The sequence below is a fragment of the Pelophylax lessonae genome (genome assembly GCF_965119305.1).
Source record: "Pelophylax lessonae genome assembly, chromosome: 3".
NCBI classification, from domain to species: Eukaryota; Metazoa; Chordata; class Amphibia; order Anura; family Ranidae; genus Pelophylax; species Pelophylax lessonae.
The window spans coordinates 115,750,394-115,758,139 of NC_138770.1; positions in this window are offsets into that span (position 1 = coordinate 115,750,394).

Below are 7,746 nucleotides of genomic sequence, written 5' to 3' on the forward strand. Positions count from 1 at the left end.
CCCAAGGCATTTATGCACTTTTTATGCGCATCAAGTATTTTTTCTGCCTGAAAGCTCCTCTTAAAAAACGCACTTGTGATGGAGTTTTTTTCAGCCTGTAAACACTCCTCTTTAAATATGACTATAAACGTCTAAATGGACACATTGCGTCTACGGGCAGAAAGAAAAAAAAAAAGTCAAATGCCTGTCTAAGTAGCATTATATATGCCCAGAGCGCATGAGGCCTAGCTGTGTCAGTGTAAAGTAAAGCACAGACAGTTCAGCTCACCCCTCCTGGTACACAGGAATTCAGTCCACATTGCTTGACAGTCTACTGTCCTCAGGTACCCTGGACCCGGTTAATCAGTTCTCCCAAACAGGCTCAGTCCTTCAGCTCTAGGCCTTGCTGCTCCCCCCTTTGCTGTAGACACTAATGGCAATGGGTCTTTCCAGCTCTGGTCTCAGCTCAGGTACTCCAATGTTAGGTTTGCGCCCTCTGGTCCCCACATTTCAGAACCTCTGGAACCAGTCTGTCCAGCTTAGCTTCCTTCGGCAATAGAGCCAGATCTCTCCAGGATTGCTAAGGAAAGGACATATCTCTCTTACTCTGCTATGCAGGGAATACTGGGTAATGAAGTCCACAGCTCCATCAGCTTATCTTCACTTGCACTGCACTACGCCCCTTTAAGGACTACATTTCCCAGATTCAATGGTGGCCACTGCATTGCAAGTCCTTTTGCTGCTGATTTATTCAGATTCACTGCTGCCAGGAGGGAGCAGGGGCAGGGGCAAGCGAGCAATTTCACACAGAACCTGACAGGAACACAGCCTGCTCTCCTCAGACAGCAGGGAGATGAGGGGGGAGAGAAACACAGCCTGTTCTTCTCAGACAACAGGGAATTGAGGAGTGAGAAGAACACAGCCTGCTTTGCTCAGACAGCAGGGAAGTGAGGGGTGAGAGGAACACAGCCTGCTCTGCTCAGACAGCAGGGAAGTGAGGGGTGAGAGGAACACAGCCTACTCTGTTTAGAAAACAGGAAAGTGAGGGTTAAGAGGAGCACAGCCTGCTCTGCTCAGACAGCAGGGAAGTGAGGGGTGAGATGAACACAGTCTGCTCTGCTCAGACAACAGGGAAGTGAGGGGTGAGAGGAATACAGCCTGCTCTGCTCAGACAACAGGAAAGTGAGAGGTGAGAGGAATACAGCCTGCTCTGCTCAGACAACAGGAAAGTAAGAGGTGAGATGAACACAGCCTGCTCTGCTCAGACAGCAGGGAAGTGAGGGGTGAGAGGAACACAGCCTACTCTGTTTAGAAAACAGGAAATTGAGGGTTAAGAGGAACATAGCCTGCTCTGCTCAGACAGCAGGGAAGTGAGGGGTGAGAGGAACACAGTCTGCTCTGCTCAGACAGCAAGGAAGCAAGGGGAGTCAGCCAGCTGCCCTATACTGCACAGAAACTCTTTCACTGCCCACAATGGGAAGGGTGGGGGAAGTAAGAGAGAGCTGCACACAACTTTTTTTATTATTATTATTTATTTATTTATTTATTTATTTATTTATTTAGACTGTCTTTTACTTTTTAAATGGTTTTTTTATTTCTTTCCCATATCCTTCATTTTTGCAATGTCAACTCCCTTTTCTTTTATGTATTTTCTTTCTCTCTTTTAAAATGAATCTTGTAGAGAGGAATACTAAATGTTTCCCCCCGGGTCAGTACGTAAATGGGCAGGTGGTCCTGATTTGAGATACTTCACCAGCTAGTCATTGATCAGAGTGGAACCTGCAATCACACATGATAGGCATTTTATAGCTACCCGCTCCCTATACAGACTTATGAACACAGCACACAACACAGAGGGAAATATTTCAGCACTATTGTCTTTCACAAGCCTAGTTTTCAGACAAGTAAATATAACAATGACTGACAGTAATAGACATAACAGGCCAAAGATCAAGACAAGCTGGACACAAATACAGTCCAAACAATATACAGGAATAATCACAAGCATGAACAGGCAGACAGTCAAAGACAGACCTCTATCAAAGGCATGAGGAGAAAGTCAAACCTGTTGACATAGGCGTGCGCACGGGGTGTGCCGGGTGTGCCCAGGCACACCCTAATCACCCTCGTACCCGCCATGTCCGCCGCCCGCCACTGAGTCTGCTCTGCGGGCTGCGGCTCTCCTCTGCCCCTGGGCTGACTCATTTGGCGCCGCTCAGCTCCAGACTGAATCTGAGCCAGCGCCGCCCACTGTGGAGGGGGAGACAGGCGTGCCGGAGAGGGACTGTCGGGTCTGGGGCTGGGGGAGGGACTGCCTGTGCAGCGGCCGCCCAGCGCAGTCAGCGCGGGAGAGAACCAGGCAGGACTCAGGAGGAGGCACAGCAGAGAACGAGCAAGCCGGCCGCACGGCGAGTCAGACTCAGCAAGCAATCATCCATCACCCATCAGCATTCTGCAATAAGGAGGGGGAGAGAGGCCAGAGAGAGAGCCTGAAGTGAGTTGTGTGGAATTATTATTATTTTTTTTTTTACAGATCACTGGCACTGGTCACTCAGCATTGATGGGGGCAGCTGGTCACTCTGCATTAAAGGGGGCACCTTGGTCACTCTGCGTTAAAGGGGGCACACTAGTCACTCTGCATTAAAGGGGGCACACTAGTCACTCTGCATTGATGGGGACACGCTGGTCACTCCGCATTGAAGGGGGCACACTAGTCACTCCGCATTGAAGGGGGCACGCTGGTCACTCCGCATTGAAGGGGGCACGCTGGTCACTCCGCATTAAAGGGGGGGCGCTGGTCACTCCGCCTTGGGGGGGGCACGCTGGTCACTCTGCCTTGAAGGGGGCACGCTGGTCACTCCGCCTTGAAGGGGGCACGCTGGTCACTCTGCATTGAAGGGGGCACGCTGGTCACTCTGCATTGAAGGGGGCACGCTGGTCACTCCGCATTGAAGGGGGCACGCTGGTCACTCCGCATTGAAGGGGGCACGCTGGTCACTCTGCCTTGAAGGGGGCACACTGGTCACTGTGCATTGATGGGGGCACACTGGTCACTGTGCATTGATGGGGGCATGCTGGTCACTCTGCATTGATGGGGGCACACTTTAATACCGCTTAAAATGTTTGTTTACATTTATTTATAAAAGTGTGTGTATATATTCATATATATATATATATATATATATATATATACATACATACATACACACACACCCATATATACACACGCACACATATATACACACGCACATGTGTTTGAGCTTTGGTTTGAGGTGCACACCCTAATGCCATAGGCTGCGCACGCCTATGCCTGTTGATCAGGCTCAGGCATAGCATTCTGGCCTTTCTTTAAAGTACACTAATAAGGTCAGGTGTGCAGAGACCTATGCTGCAGTGCTGAAAACAAAAGCAGATAACTAAGGCTGGCCATACACTATACAATTTTCTTATTCAATTTCCTTTAGATTTACCTTAAACTATGTAGTGCAAGGGCCTGCCTGACTGCATACAAATTTAAAGTGTTTAGGTTTGACCCTATATTACATGGTTTTGGTAAATCTAAAGGAAAGTTGAACAAGAAAATTGTATAGTGTATGGCCAGCCTTAGGTATAAAGTGGGGTACACGCTATAAGAAAATCATGTGAACAATCAGTTTCCCTTAATGTTTCACAGCAAGTCTGAACCGAGGATAGAAATAATGTATGAAAATTCTGACACGACAACGGCCTTTTATTTGTTATTTCTGATAGTTCACGAAAATGGTACACATTAAAAGAAAATCGTTCCTTCTGTTCACGTACGAGAAAAATGTTAGAGTTTGTCCCTTTGGAAATTTTCGTTTGTAAAGTCAAAATCGGTTGTCGAAACTTGTGTACACACAATACAAAGATTGAAGGATTGTGCCTCGAATGGAATTTATCTTCCGATTTTCTCATAGTGTGTACGGGGTTTCAGGATGATTGTTACGCACTCAGGTAGATAAAACCATATAAAACCACCTGCTCATAATTAATGTAATAAAAGTATGGGACCCCCTATCCCCCCATTTCTATACAGTCCTCCGACATCTTATAGTTACTAATAAAACAACCCAAATTAAAAACCTTATTCAAACCCACTGGTAGATCCCAGTTTGTAAATCCACCATGACTCCCTCTTACTGAGCTCCCGGACATAGTTGCCACCCCTCCAATGCTTTTTAGGGGCTTCTAAGCCCAAACATTGTAACCCTCTATGATCTTTATTGTGTTTATCTCTAAAATGTAGAAAGATAGCTAATATTGTGTGCATTAGTCATTCCACCCATCTGCTGTCCTATAGTCAAGCACAATACCTAAAAACTCGTTAGATTGGCAACACGGAGAAAAAAAAAAAAAAAAAAAAAAGTGATTGGCCCACAATGCTAATCTTGCTTCTCCTTTTGAGTTCTAGCATGGGGGGGGGGGGGACAGGAATTTACTGGAAAAACAGATTTTAGATTCTTTACTAACACTTTTTAAATGTACATTTACTGTTTTTTTTAAAGAATTCCTACCATAATAAAGGGTCTTCTTTATATGTGCCAGGAGCTTGGCAGTAATTACAGTATTAGAGATTGTCAATCAAAGACGGTGACATCTTTGAGTGCCAAGCCATTCTGGAATTGGCTCCACAGCTGAGATTTAATGGTGGCATCTCATATTTCATGACTATGACATTTTTTGCTACAAGCTATTCATTACGATTTTCATGTTCCTTTTTGTACGGTGTCCTCTAGGTGTTCCGTGACCTCAGAGCCTTTTAGAGCATTTTGCTGAGAACTGACTTTGCAGGCTGCATTTCATAGACCCCCTTGACAGATTTAGGGAAGAAATGTATGACTGCAGACCTTTTCTTCCCGATGCCACTTTAATTACGACATGTGACCTTTCCTTTAACAAACGGCCCACTGAAATCAATGAGCGTTCACTCTCTTAATAGGGTAATAAAATTAATTGCTTGTAGCTTTTTGAGATTGTCTCCAGAAATATATGTTTTTGTTCTCTTGCACTCAATGTTTGGGTGAATTTACTGCAATATGATTTTGGGATATTTTCAAAACAAATTATTTTCATTGTCAATGATCACTCTACACAACGCTGATATTTCAGGTATAACCAACACTGGTTTCTTATATATTTCAACAGCAAGAGGAGTGAGAACTCCATGAAGTACCAAGAAGTCTAGATAGGATATATTGTTACTCCGTTTCTAATAGCCATTGGGGAATTTAGCTGACTGAATACCTGAACTATTAAAGAAAACTCTATTCAATGGGAAATATTTACTAAAACTGGAGCACTCAGAATCTGGTGCAACTGTGCATGGTAGCCAATCAGCTTCTAACTTCAGCTTGTTCAATTAGGCTTTGACAATAAAACCTGGAAGCTGATTGGTTTCTGTCATGGAAACCACCATGGCTAGGCCTCCTGGAGAGGCCTGGGGGCCAGCCTTCTTCCCATCGACTATGAACGCAGGACTAAGGAGACCCTGCTCTTGGGTTTACTCAAAACCTTTTCCCCAAGAGAGTTATATCGCTTCCCTGGGTGCCTGGCTGTTCCGTGAATTATACTAGCTACCCTTTCCATGCAATTAGGGCTGAAGAGACTGTTTCTGGGACCCCTTGGCATACTGCCCATAGTGGAACTATTATCCAGGTGATCAATTCCAGCATATGTGGGGTTAAGAAACTTTATTTTCTGTTAAAGGTTTCCTGGCATCAACTATTTTTTCCTGTAATTAAATTTAGGGGATCAGCTCTCACTTTGTTTAATCACGTCCAGAGTTCAGACTGCTTGATGCTGGGAAGGAATCCATTGTTTTCGTGTTTGATTGTTTATGTAATGTCATTTTCTCTTGAGGTGGACATTGTCTATGATAATTTGATTAGCTCTTATCTATGGTTTTCTGCATACATTCAGTGTGTTTTGGCAGAAGCTGGCTGTACATGTTCAATTAGCTTGTACAATTTTCCTTTAGACTATGTAGTGCAAGGCCTGCCTAACTGGAAACAATTGAAAGTTGTTTAGTTTTGACCTCATTTCATATGGTTGAACAAGTATGGCCAGCCTTATTCCAAAAACTGGTGCTGCCTTTTTCTTTGCGGTAGCTACAGCTATAGCCACTTGTCCCGTGTTCCAGAGCTTGGGAAGCAGCTTCTTGGAGGAGATACCTAGGTAGGGTGTCAGGCAGTCCATCACAGTTTTTTATGCAGAGCTGCACCAGATTTTGCACGCTATAGTTTTAGTGAATCAACCCCAATGTATGTTTGTTTAGTCTAGGGGACATGGAGGGCTGGCACTCCCGCCAGGTGAATTAGGTAGCAGCCTAGGGCGCACTGCTGCTTAGGGGCACAGCCACGGCCACTGACTTCCCCTCTAGCCTGGCTAGGGAACACGAGGGGCTGAAGAATGTCTAGCAGGCTCAGCTGGGGAGGCGTAGGACAGTTGGGAGGGGATCATGGGGAGCTGGAGGAGGTGGTTACAGCTGAGGTGGTGGAGAAGGACAGTGGGAAGGGGATCCAGAGGAGGCGGGCACAGCTGAGAAGGCGGAGGACAGTGGAGATTGGATCATGGGGAGACGGACGAGGCAGGCACAGCTGGGGAGGTAGGCGAAGTTATCCTGCCCAGTAAGTCTGCTCTGACCCCGTTCTCTGTTGTAGTCGCCAGCGACCTGGGCGAGAATAGTGCCGCAATCCCCCCCTGTCCATGTTAGTCTTGCCTAAGGCGCAAAATAGTCAATCGACAGCCCTAGGGACATGTAATGGAAAGAAGAGAACTACTTACCTACTTGACTATTTCTCAACCCCCAGAGACTTCCTACCTGCCATTTTCAGTATTAAAGAGGATCTTAAATGCATCTGAGCACCACAAACCAAAAACACCATTTCATTCACCCTCCCCCCCCCATCCCCCCCATCCATTTGTTTAGGAATCACTTTGAAAAACATCCCCCTAGCATTTCTGGCTGTGTCCATCTTGAGTAAGGGCAAATGACTGATGTAACATAAACGTCCTGGAATCCATCCAGCTCAAGCATGCATGCAGGAGCATGTCCACCACCAACTATTATGCTCACTCAACAGAGTTGGCACTTTTAACAACATTTTTTTTTTGCAAATTTTATGGAATAAACATTCCATAGCATCTTCTTTATTGTATGAGCATTGTGGTGGGGAGTGAAAAGGGAATATAATATACATTAGCTCTGGATGAGATATTAAGGACAAGTTGAGCAATACAGTGGACCCAATATCCCTAAGGAGTGGATTATAATGCCCAATATTGGAGGGGCTCTGGTGAATGAGCATAATAGTTGGTGGTGGATAGTGTCATAGAGGTGTGGATCAGTGTGCACAGCACCACATTGGATATTGGAGTCACAGAGGAACCTTCACAGTCACATTTTTTATGTTACACTAATGGACTTTATATACAGTCATTTTTCTTTTTTTTTTTTTTTTAAGCCTATGTGTTTGATATTACTCAGTGCGGCTATCACTATCTATAGCATTTTTCATAGTTTCACATTTCTGTGAGAATCTTCATAGCTGCGGCTGATTTTTGAATAATTTATGATATAATTTCTGTTGCGCCGGCAGCACACACTTCACATATGCAGGAGAGCGTACTTAGCTGAGAAAACCCCTCCTCCCCTCCTGAAACTCCTGGAATATATGACATAATTTGCATAGGCAAGAAACCAGGATGTAACTAAAGAAATGTAAAACATTTTTTAAAAAGTTTAAA